The sequence below is a fragment of the Lissotriton helveticus genome, chromosome 8, assembly GCF_964261635.1.
Source record: "Lissotriton helveticus chromosome 8, aLisHel1.1, whole genome shotgun sequence".
Taxonomy (NCBI): Eukaryota; Metazoa; Chordata; class Amphibia; order Caudata; family Salamandridae; genus Lissotriton; species Lissotriton helveticus.
Window position 1 is genome coordinate 416,676,512 of NC_136069.1, and position 13,398 is coordinate 416,689,909.

The 13,398-nt window shown below is 48.9% G+C and overlaps 1 protein-coding gene across 5 annotated transcripts in view; it reads right to left on the bottom strand.

The window, feature by feature from the left end:
• Positions 1-13,398, bottom strand: part of ATP7B (ATPase copper transporting beta) — a 535,606-nt gene that overhangs the window by 152,642 nt on the left and 369,566 nt on the right. The gene's annotated exons all lie outside the window — the stretch shown is intronic.

The window sequence follows — 13,398 nt, forward strand, 5'->3', positions numbered from 1 at the left end:
TTGCCAACAGGACACATGGATTGTCGGAAAGCCCCTGGACATTTGGTCTCTAATTTCGAACGGGGGTGCCTCGGTCTCTTGGTTCTTCTGCAGGTGCAAGGCTCCACCCCGGTGATGATGTTACTCCTTAGTTTGGATGGGGTGATGCACTTGGCAGTGATGTTGTGGTTGCCATTGAACCTGGATGACAGGTGGTGACGACTTTCTGGGAGATAGGCTGGCTGGAGGGACTTCACAGCCACGTAGCTTTGTCTTGCTGAGGCTGTTCTTCACCCGTGGTATCTGAGGTCAGGAGCAGGGATGGCTTCTGACTTAGACTGCCTATGCTTGGGGATGGACAGTCGCACTGGGAAGCGTTGGGGAGAGACGCAGTTCATGCTTGCTGTGCCTTACATTTGGTTCCCCCATCGGGCTGTCCCCAAGGACGTTGGTCCACCTTGGTGTCTGTCTCCGGGTGCACTCTTGTCTTGTGGCGGTACTATTCCTTGTTCTTCTCCTCTCGTTAGTCTTTTCGTCCAGTTCTTCATGGTGACAGGATTGTCACTCTTCTTTGCGCTGACCTTTTGCCGGTCCGATCCCTTTCCTAAGGGTCTTTGTGGTGCTCCTCTACCAGAATGGTGGGTCACCTTCTTCACTCAAGGGCCTCGTGCTTGCACCTCGAGCCTGCGCCATCGTGGCGTCTGCTCCTGCCTCTGATCAGGCATGCTTGGCGGGGTCGCATGCCATTTGAGCACAAGTTACAGTGGCACCTTGCCACGTAGAGTGTGCCACTCTCGTCTTGCCTGTCTTGGGCCACTGGTGACTCCATCTTGAGGCAGTGTGAGGGATGACACTCTGTGCTGTCTTTGGCCCACTGCGGGGCTTCGCTGGGGCAGTGGAGATGTAGAGGCTCTCCCTCCTGCATTTGGCATTGCTTCTTTTCTGTGGAGAGGTCTCTCTCTCTCCTGGGCTCCTGCCCATGCTGTCTAGTCTGACCTTGTGCATTTCGTCCTCTTCGTGGGCGCCCTCTTCTAAAGTTTTGCGTGTACATCTACTAGCTCATAGAGGTGTTCATTCATCAGAGCGGCGTGTGATGCAATTTAATCGCTTGTGGTGGTGTCAGCACCCACTGAGGGTTGTGCGTGTGCAGCGCACGATCTCCTTGTGCCCTTCATGGGCTTGTTGCCTTTAGCTTTGCTGCTTGGGTTTAACTTGGCTCTTGGGAGCTCTTAATCCTTAGTGCTTTGTTTCCCATTTGGTTCACTAGCCTGCTTGGTCAGGGGATCAGCAGTATCTTGCTAAGGTGCCTCTCTAGAAATGCAGGCAGTGTGTGTTGCTGTCTGATTAGCAGGGCCTTTGGAGAGGTGAGACAGTCTCCTCTGCCCAGGGAGATCAACAGTTCTTGTTTCTCCTTGTGATAGCAACAGGCAGCTATCAGAGGCATGTGGTGCACTCAGCTCCCTCTCAGCTTTTCTTGTCTTTTTCTGCTACTCTTGGCAGTGTTGCATTAATTGCCCCTTTAGGCCACTGCAGCCTACGCTGGCTGTTTCCTTGCAAGATTGTTCAGTTTTTTATTTTTCGCGGTGTGGGATACCTCTCAATAGTTAGTAGGTGGCACTGTGTTTCCTCTCATTGCAAGCTGTAGGACTAGAAAATAAATTTTAAAAAACGCTAATGGCAGTGAGGGAACTCAATTACAGCCGCACTTGCTCTTCTATCACTATAAGTATCCACACAGATCAATCTAGAATGTGCCCACCTCTGTAGGCCCACTGCCACAGGACCTAAAATCAAACTATACACTATACTGGCTCAGAGAGGCACATATTAAACAGCATACAATATGCACACAAATCACACAGATATTTTGTGGAGACTTGTCTTCATAGAAAATCTTCTTTACTCTTGATCCACACAGCCAACGGGTTTCACCCACACAGGCTTCCTCAGGGCTAAAGTGGAATACTTTATTCCACGTTCATGCATGTAGATAAGCAATCCTCCAAAGTTCAGTTTTTATTCAGTGATCCTTGTTATATTAGCTTCTTTTGCGAGTTATCGAATGTTCTCAGGAGGGGTTAAATAAAACTGTCCAAATCTCCAAGTATTCTCAGTGCAATGTACCCACACGTCAGTTTATTCCATGTTCTGTAATCCTCACCGCATACGGCGGGAACGGCGATTTGATTATCCACCCAGGGACTAGAAAATAGCCTGGAGGCAGACGGACCTCCTCAGGCGCTGGCAGCATGAAGAGGAAGGCCCATTCACTCATGTGTGGACACACTGTGCCAGCTGACTCCTTCCTCTTGTGGCCGGGTGCGATTGCAGGCTTTTGGAGAGAGGCCAAGGCAATTTTCCTCATACTGCCGGACTCCCTGATTCTGCTGCAGGATCTCCCCATGCACCACGTGGTGCACAACATGCAAGGTGAGGCAAGGGTGCAGGAGCTGTGCTGGCTGGGGCGCCCCTCGTGCCTGAGACAAGCTCTATGGCAGTGTTCTTCAAACTGTGGGGCGCGCCCCCCCAGGGGGGCGCAACACCATCCCAGGGGGGGCGCACACTCGACCCTAAAATCTTACCTTTGTTGTCCTCCACGCTGCAAGTCTTCACCCATTTCAAATGGGAATTTCTTTCATTAGAGAACTCCTGGTGACAGAGGGGGGGAGGGAGGGGAAATCATTGGGCACGACACGCCCATGCTTTTTGTCTGCTAAGTGCTACAGTTCAACTCCCAGGAGGGGGTTAATTGGTAGCGCTGATTTCAGCTGCAGTGGGAGGCAGGACGTCTCCTCTGCTAAAACCGAAAGCAAAGGAAGAGACAGTCCTGTTCCTTTGCGTTCGATTTCAAAGCAGAGAAGACTCCTTGCCTGAAACATGCAGTTTCAGAATACCAAGATCTAGGAGAGTTGACTGACACTGATTTAAACGCATCTGATACAATACTCATCACCGCATTTCTTAGATCTGAGGAAACCCCAGGCCTGTGAACTACAGGGGGTGAAAATCAAGTAGGCTACTCTGCTGAGTTTGGGGGGCGGGCAGTTCTAAGTCCGTTTAGCAGGGGGGCAGGGAGGGGGGGAGTTGGGGGCAGGGGAGTTTTGCATTTTTCAGACTGTTTCAATGGTCAAGAACGGAACTACATGGCACACGCGCGCAGTATAGCGACAACCTGGCATATCAATCAAACTCACTTCATACGACACACTAGTACTTGTAACCGTAGACACTATGACACACTCCACGCGAACAGACACAGTGAGGGGGGAATCTAGAACAGGGCAGGTGACTCCATTGAGCCTCATGTCATGGAATGTAAGGGGCCTGGGGGACAAGATCAAACGAGGGTTTGTATTACAGAGCATAAAGAGATTGAGTCCAGCCCTGGTCCTACTACAGGAAACGCACCTAACAGGCACAGCAACACAGGCCCTGGACAGGAAAGGCTACCGTATGATTGCTCACTCAGAATTCACTAAGGGGCCCCGTGGTACGGGGATTCTAATACACCGCTCGTCGAGATACATAATCCAATCCACTAAAATAGACACACAGGGACGCTTTGCAGCGACACACGGGCAGTGGGAAGGGAGGCCGCTAAATGTGGTCTTGGTGTATGTCCCGCCAGCACTACACGCTATCGCTCTCCCGGACTTGGGGACATTTCTGTTAGATCTACCGGAGGGGGATCTCATATTAGGGGGTGACTTTAATGCGGTGGCACACAACGCACATGACCGACTCCCGGTGAGACCGCAATCTCCAGGGCCTTCCCGGCTGCATGACTTCCTGGAAGCACAGGGGCTAGTTGACATATGGAGGCAGTTCCACCCGGACGACCGGCAGTACACATATTACTCGGCGGTCCATGACAGCCTATCACGGATTGACTATTTCCTAACACTGGGGGGAGGGCTCCTCACTATCGACGACGTACAAATCAAACCACGAGGTATCTCGGACCACTCCCCGTTGACACTGACTCTTTCCAACCCTGAGCGGACCCGAAAACGCATTTACCCGATTTACCCGGGATACCTTAAAGAACCGTCAGTAGCCAAAGCACTGAAAAAAGGTACGAGGTCATACCTCGCCGAAAACGAAGGGTCAGTAGAGTCCCCCACGACTTTGTGGGAGGCCTACAAGACGGTTCTTCGCGGGCAGGCCATCTCCATTATCACTAGATATAAGCGCACACAAACACAGGAAATGCTAGACCTGGAAGAACAACTTGACAGGGCCACCAAGGACCATGAGCTCGACCCGACAAGGGCCACACAACACGTGCTCCGGCTGTGTCAGCAGCGCCACGCCGATCATATACGCCGCAGAGTGGTAGACAACATAGCTGCGACAACAAATAGGATATACGATGCAGGCGACAAAGCGGGTAGACTCCTCGCCTGGTTAGAGAAAAAGCGGGGGGGACAGAGGGCCATACTGCAACTGAAAGACCCTACGGGGGAGGTTCGGACCCGACCATCACAGATAGTGGAACTCCTGGCAGACCACTTTCAATCAGTATACTCCCCTGAATTCGAAGTCACGCGGGAGATGGCAGAAGCATCTCTCACTGGGGTACCCACTCGCACCTTGTCACAAGAAAACAAAGACGAGCTGGACGCGGACCTGACAGCCGAGGAAGTACAAATAGCTATCACAGCATTGCACCCAGGGAAAGCGCTAGGGCCCAATGGGATACCGATTGAATGGTACAAAACCATGTCGGAGACGCTTTCTACGCCCCTACTTAACATGTATAAAGACTGCCTGGAGCAGGGACAATTACCACCTGACCAACGTACAGCGACTATAGTAGCAATACCAAAACCCGGCAAGCCACCTGAAGAGTGCGGATCATACCGCCCAATATCCCTCCTTAACGCCGAAAGTAAAATTTTGGCGAAATTACTGGCCAACAGATTGTTGCCTCATTTGGTGCAACTAATACATCCTGATCAATCGGGATTTATGCCACACAGGAGCACGGCGATGAATCTTAGACGGTTGCATGGGGTAATGGCACGAGCCCCGTTATTGTCAGAACCAGCGGCAATTCTTTCACTCGATGCCAAAATGGCGTTTGACCTGGTAGAATGGCGCTATCTTTTTGCGGTACTGGAGCACATGGGCTTCGGCTCGAAATTCGTATCATGGATCAGGCTATTATATACGAACCCCGTAGCTCGAGTGGCGGCCAATGGCCACATCTCGAGAGAGCTACCATTAGCGAGGGGTACGAGACAAGGGTGCCCACTCTCACCGCTACTGTTCGCCTTAGTGCTGGAACCACTGGCCGCTGTCATCAGGACCACCCAGTTACTGAAGGGCATACAGTGGGGAGGCGACTGGGAGGACAGAGTATCCCTGTATGCCGACGACATGTTAATATACCTAACAAACTTAACAACTGGTATCCCGGTCCTGTTGGCATTGTGTGAGAGGCATGGAACGACTTCAGGGTACAAAATCAACTGGCAGAAATCGGTACTCTATATGATACACGGCACACCGCCGACACTAAGTGCTGACTGCCCATTACTAGTAGAGACCGTCTCTTTCAGATACTTAGGGGTCCAAATCACACGGGAACACACAATCTTTCAGGACCTGAACCTTAGGCCACTGCTCGAAAGGTTCAAAGTGGACGTGCGTCACTGGAAAACCCTCCCATTAACACTACTAGGCAGAGCGGCACTTTTCAAGATGATGGCACTGCCTCGCTTCCTATATGTCTTGGAAAACATGCCAGCGATGGTCCCATCGTCATTCTTTCGCCAAGTTTCCACTCAACTGTCTGGCCTATTATGGGGAGACAGGCCGGCTAGGGTCGCACATCTGAAATTGATTAGAGACTGGTACAGTGGGGGGATAGCACTCCCGAACCTCGAACTATACTATTGGGCGGCCCACCTTAAGGTGATCAACAAATGGATCCATAGCCCGCAAGAGGACCCGGCATACTTAGCGGATAGGCGTCAGCTAGGCACGAATACCCTTCTGGCCCCACTCTACAATAGGAGACTGGTAGCAAACCTGAGAGGCCCTACCAAACACACTGTAACACTATGGTATAAAGCCCAGAAACGACTAACCTGGGAGGGAGTGATCACCAGACTCACACCCTTATGGGATGCCAAAGTCCTGGGTAATCTGAGACACAGCAAAGGGTTTGATCAGTGGGACAACATCAGAATCTCCAAGGTAGGCGATATGTGGACAAAGGATGGGATGGTTTCATTCGAGACCCTGAGGGAACATTACGAATTGGGAGTTAATGAAACATACCGATACATACAGATTCGGCATGCACTCATGTCAGCGATAGAGCCAGGTGCGAATGTCCCGGAGTCAGCTCCATTAGAGGACCGACTGCTTACGGACTACATGGAAACTAGTGCCACCTCCCTCACCTACCGTAAACTGAAAAATAACCTACCCGACCCACTGCTGAAGCTGAAAGAAAAATGGGAGGACGAGATAGGGGAATTGGATGAGACAAACTGGAATGCAGCAATGGCGTCACCCAAAGAAGCCGGTATATCGGCAAGATTTAGACTAGATTTAGGCAAGATTTAGACTAGTTCAATTTAAAATATTACACCGAGTTTATTACACCCGCACGACACTACATAGAATCCATATGTCTGGCTGGACCCCTCCCTCAATTTTGTTGGTCACACCAAAAGGACGGCGGCGTGTTGCTTTGGCATCCTGCGCAATCTGCGACCTGCTCTTAAATATTTTGATGCCGCAACCCGTCAACTTGTGGTTCAAGCAACGGTTTTGGCTCGGCTGGACTATGCCAGCTCCCTTTTTATAGGGTTAAACCAGGCCGAGCTAACCCGACTTCAAAGAGTGCAGAACGCAGCGGCCAGAGCAATCGTAGGTCTTCCTAGGTTTTGCTCGGCCGGTCCCACCTTGCGAGCCTTGCACTGGTTACCCGTTAGGCAGCGGATCCATTTTAAAGTATTGTGCATAGCTTTTAAGATTTTGAAGGGCCTACCGCCTCCCTTACTGTGCCAACTTTTGTGTCCTTACATTCCGGGCCGCACTCTGCGTTCGTTGGACCAGGAACTAGCGGCAGCCCCTCGGTTCAAACTCAGCCGGGCGGGGGGTCGCTCTTTTAGGGTGCGGGCAGCCGCGCTCTGGAATGCCCTTCCGTTAAAACTCCGGACCCTTGGCGATTTACTTTCCTTTCGCAAGGCCGTTAAAACCCTTCTGTTTTCAGAGTTATGTTAAAATTTATCTCCCCTTTTTTAAATAAAATTTTCTGTTCTCTGTTGTGTTGGGTTTTGCCACCTTGTCGGTGCGCCGGGACGCTCCTTCGCTGGAGCAGCCGTGCGCAATACAAATAGCCCTAACATAACATAACATAACATAGAGAAGAACACCCATACTGCCTGAGAAATTGTGGGGAAGAGGGTACATTGTTCCATACCTTATGGACCTGCCCCAATATAGGGGACTACTGGCGGCGAGTAACACGCACGGTCGCCCAGACTTTACGAATCCCAATCACTCCTGACCCCAGGGTTTGCTTATTGAATGATGGGGCCCAAACAACCTGACATCACATGGAAGACAGTGGGTGGTCATTGGAATGATGTTGGCAAAGCGAGACATAGCGCAAAAATGGGGGGAGCGTGAGACACCGGCCCTGGCTCAGTGGTGCAGGAACATGGACATGCTTATGATGGTGGAAAGGGCGATTTATCAACAGAGAGCCAACCCACGTAAATGGAATAAAATATGGTCACCTTGTAACACGTATAGGGGGGACTTATGCGAGCCGCTGCCAGAAGAGGAAGAAATAGACAGCTCAGGAGAAGACGATGATATGGAGTAGGGGCGGGATGGGAGGCGGGAAAGGGAGGTGGCAGGAGAAGGTCCAGAGATCTCCGGGACCTCATGACTGAAATTGTAGATGTGAGTAATATGATGCAGAAGACTTTAAACGCTATGCTATACCTAATCATCACAAAGATGCTTTGTTTGAATTACGCCAGGATTCCACACCATGACCTTTACAGTTAAGAGTTAAATAATTAAAATTGAAAAGTTGCACTAATGGTTGGATGCAGCTGAATGTTGACGCTGCACCGACGAACGTCTATCCCTTTAAATATGAATCTATGCATGCAACAATAAAAACACATTTAAAAAAAAAAAATCAAGTAGGCTGTTGTTGGGAAAATCTTACCTCCTGAAATTAAGAAGTATTAAAATAATAAACGACAAGAAGAAGGCTCTGATTGTATTTACTGAGCCTTCTATTGATTTCAATTGTGATATTTTATTAACAATTGTATCAACATATAAGACAACCATTGACCATGCCTGTACTTTCTTCTAAATAAACGTATCTTTGCGCCGACGGGTGGCATCCACATGCAGGAATAGTTAAACATATAATAACTCCAATCCCTGTCCAAGAAGTGTAGGCCCTGGGGCATCACCCCCTTATTTACACTAAGTTCAGAAATAATCATGTCTCCTGCTATCAAGTATGTGTATTTGAATTGCATATATGGTTGCATATAGGATAATATTTGGATGTGTTTGTGGCACTGTCATGAAGCGAGAATAGGGTAAGAGTTGTATGTGGAGTCTGGCAGACATACAACAAATAACACCAGGTCTACTCCATGTCTTAAAGCATCCACCCAATGAAAAAAATATAGTGATCTTTACCCAGGACTGCATCATTAACAATCACCAACAATATACATTGCTGACTTTCCCTTGGCGAGCTAATGTCTGATTGAGGTTTGAGACCTGTAGTGTCATTATTCACTATATGAGAAAAAAATGCAAGAAACCTTCAGTAAGCCATAAATCTAAATAGTTATTTTGTTATTGAACAGTGGCACACGCACTTGGTTCTTGTTTTTAACACATTCGTGGTTAAACTGAACACTTTCCTTAAATTACATCGAGTTTAATGGGTTGTGAATGTAAACTCTATACTGAAATCAATAATCAATAAATACTTTTTCTGATGCAAATATTATGGCGTAGTTAGGTGCTGCAATACTACACATGTTTAGCATATACATTCATAGCTAAGCACAATGCTTAATAGTGTCTTAAATCTGACTTTTTTAGGTTGGAGCCGCTCCTCCGCTAAGGCGGAGGAATGCCGCCAAATTACTAAAAAAGGAAAAAAAAAATTATTATAACACATTGTTATAATCATTTCATTTTTCCGTACTGAGGCAGTTTTACGGGATGGGGTGGGCTGATGTTGTCACTGCCAGCAGGGGGAGGAGTGGTTGGGGCATGACTGTCTTAGGCTGGTCAGGCATGCACTGCAGCTGAAATGAATGTTCCATAGCTGCCAAGGTTTAAGATCGCTATGTGTGACACTTTTATAATTTCAGTGTAATTATGAGTTACATTTCAACCACTGAGTGACACTTTTCTCGCAAGCAAAATCAAGCTGAGAGGGAAATTTATATAAACATTAGAAATGACACACATATTGGAGCATTAATTCAATTAATTCACTTGTATAAATTCTAGACCGCCTTGGCTGCAGAGTTTATGTGAGTTATCAGATCTTTAAAACAAAATCTGTGATATCAAAATTTCCATTGTGTTGCTTGGCTTTTTATTCCATAGGATAACTCTGTTATTTAATGACAGAATCATACATTGACTTGAAAGTCATAATTGGCTAAATATATTTACGAACAAGCTACCTGAGAGATTCAGAATATTGAATGGCTTTTAAATGTGACATATTGTTTTCCGTTACCATGCTGCCACTGGCATTCCTATTTGATTATATTTTCCGAAATTCAAAAGCTTTGTATGATCGTGGGGGTATTTAATTCACAGTTCTTCTTACCCCCATGCACAGTCCTCCTTCCTGTCACCACACTCGGGTAAACTTGTGTGCCATCCTGCTCACTGCCACTTGGATCGCAGGTGGAAAAGGCCTAACGCCACTGTATGTCGATTGGATAGTAAATACTGTGGGCCTTATAAAGTTATTTGCTGCCTCGTTGCCACAAACAGACATACATACATGGGTAAAAAATACATCATGGCTGCAGGTCAGCCCTGACAGCATGGTGTTCTTGTCATCACTTGTGGTTCCTGACTGTATGCCTCCCAAAGCAGAAGGTGGTGAGCCCATCCTAAACTAAAATCCCCCATGCTGTGGTAGTGTTCTTCCGTGGCGTGGTACTTTTCTGCCCTACTACTAGTACTACACTAACCTAGTCACATAGCTAAAAAAAACTGTAACAGCAATTTATTCACGGCAGCAGCGGATAAGTATTTAAAAAGATGTAATTGATAACTACAGCTTAGTTAATAGATTACCTGCTCTATCAGGAACTTAATAATTATTCATGATCGTCACTGGACAGCAGCTGAGCCCGGATGCGGCCCAGTAGGCTTGGTCCCTCCCAGTCGCATGATATATTACCGCCACCGATGTGCCATCAGTCATGCTGCAACCAATGAGCACAGCAGCCTGCTGCTCCCACTCTCACTGCGACTACCCCCCCCTTTCCCCCTGGCGCTGCACAGTGACCCTGACTCGTGAGCCAGCCAGCCTCTCTAGCCCTGACGTTGGCTGACAGGTGCAGGTGGCATCCAATACCACATAGGAACCATCCATCAGCCATCTTTACCGCAGGCGGTCGACGGTGCCCTGCATTGACAACGGTGAAAATCAGCCGCAGCTGGCGTTAGGTACTGTTAGAAATACCTCAGTCAGAGCGGCGAGTTCAGGAGGAGCAGGAGCCGCGCATTTTAAGTTAAAGAAACGCAGGCGGCAGCAGGAGGACCATCGGAAGTGACGCACATAGCCTAGTATTGTGAGTCTGCCGGATATGGCCCGTGATATATACGCGGCGGTCGATTATGTAGTGTAACAGATTACAGAAATTTCTGTCAGGTGGTGGGGGGGCCCAACATCTAAAATAATTCAGCTGGGGGGGCTGAACCTACAAATGTTTTTGAAGACCTCTGCTCTATGGTGTGGCTTCACAGGGGCTGGCAGTGTTCAGGAAGGGGGGCACAGCATGGTAAATTAATTTTTTTCCGATGTTATCCTAGCGCTTATGAGTGCACAAACTTGTTTCTTTGGGGGCAAGATCTGACCTGCTTGCAATAGAGCGGGACTGTCCTCCAAGGACGTATCTCGAGCTGCACATTCTTGTGGCAAACTTCCTTGGCCTCTGTATGGAGTGACAGCCGACAGCACAGTGGCACTGTAGCCACTCTCAATATGCCATTGCGGGCGGTAAAAACAGTTTGTCCTTTTCCCCCTTCGGCCCTCTCGCAGTAGCTATACACAGGTTAGTTGGCACTGCTTTTATACTGGGGGCTATGTCCGCCTACTTAGCTTTACAGGCACTCTTACTTGGATGTCATGCTGGCCGCGGCAGTGCCGAGCCACATTTCACACTCCAGCGGGCGGGGCATTCCGTTGCTTGGCCGACAGCAGTATATAAGCACTTAAAACACAGTGCTGGCCACAATACGTTCCCTCTTTTGAAGAGCCCCTTTCAGCACGACCGGTCGGTGCGGCGGGCATCAGAAGGAGCCCATACATGTTGTGGGGCACGCAGGGTGGATTTACTTTAGCCCAGTTGATGACCCTAAATCACTTACTTGCCAGTCTGGTGTTAGGAGTCATTGTTGTGACAGTCCTTCTGCGGCTCTGTGCTGGCTGCGGCAGCTCCCCCGATGCTGGGGGCCGCTGCATATGCAGGGGTGGTAATTTCTTTCCAGCATGGCCTTCCTCTACGTGACAGATGGCAGCAGGCGGGGCAGTTAGCATTGCGCAGTGGGTGTGGCAAGGCGGCTGTCTCCTCACAATGTTAGTTTTGACCGGACCGAGTCGCTTAGGTACATGGTGCTGGCACTTCATATACCAGCCACGGCAGACTTTCTAGCGCTGCAAGCCACGCTTCTCTTGGTGGCTGTCATCTGCATGGAGGAAGTATCCCTTATGCTGGATGCCCCCCAGACTGACCCACGTTTCTCTCTTGTGTTCTCTGGAGCAGGGCTGTGCAGATACAGAGCAATTGCTGCTTATCTCCTCCTTCTGCTGCAGTTTCCTGGGAACACTGGAAATGCTGGTGCAGGTGAAATGTTGGTGCAGTTTCAGACTGTTCACACAGGGCGGAACATTTCTCGCCCTGTCTGCAGTACTTTCACTGGGGCAGATGGTGTCAGGCGAGGCAGATTACAGGTGCCTCCGCAGGTAGGGGGCCCTAATCATTTACGGGTCCTGCCATACCTTGGGGAGGTCTGGGACACCTTCTCTCGTTGGCACGGACTCCTCCTCGTGACACTGCCTGCCGATTCATGCGGTCTTTCTGCTGGTGGATGACAGTAGGGGCATCGGACTGTTGTAGACGAACAGTCTATTCTCCCTCTTTCGCGGCGAGGACCTGGTGTCCCCTCTCTCCCCAGGCGGTTGTGATGGTAGCAGGTGCGGGGTGTGCCACATGCTGGGTCTACTCTTACCCCTGAGGAACAGCATAGCTGGTGGTATAAAACACGCGAGGTCAGACCCACTCGTTGCCAATGTGGTGTTGTGGGCCCTGGGCCCGCATGCTATTAAACGATTGACATGGTTGTAATGCTTACTCAACTGACCACGAGCATGTGCACCCGGGCCATTTTATTAACAGGGTCACATCACTTGTGATGCCTGTGATGGATTGGTGGGGGGTGCATGGGTATCCACTCCCACAAGGGAGTGGCTGACCATCTAAGTGTCTGCTGGGACACTAGAACGTGTCCAGCACGACACTACAGTTCCCTTCAATCCCTCCCCACCTTTTCCACGCTGCCTCCTCTCTCTCTCTCTCTCTCTCTCTCTCTCTCTCTCTCTCTCTCTCTCTCTCTGAATGTATGACGTTACAACGCAAACATTCACAACGCATACCATTATAACAAAACTTTTACAACGCATGCCATTACAACGCATGCCATTACAACGCATATGCTATTACAACGCATGCCATTACAACGTAAGTATGGGTAAGTAGTTTTTTTAATTTTAATTAATGAGAATGTAATAGTAGTGTAAATGTTGGATAGTGTAGGGGTTAAAATTACTATTCTAACTCCAGGGGGGTGTAATAGTAGGGTAAGTGTTGGATAGTGTAGGGGCTAAAATTACTATTCTAACTCCAGGGGGTGTAAGAGTAGGGTAAGTGTTGGATAGTGCAGGGGTTAAAATTAAATGAAATACTTACCCATACTTACGTTGTAATGGCATGCGTTGTAATAGCATCTGCGTTGTAATGGCATGCGTTGTAATGGATCCTGCGTTGTAAAAGTTCCGTTGTAATGGTAGTGCGTTGTGAAAGTTGTGTTGTAATGGCTGTTTCCCCTCTCTCTCGCTCTTTCTCTCTCTCTCTCTCTCTCTCTCTCTCTCTCGTAAAG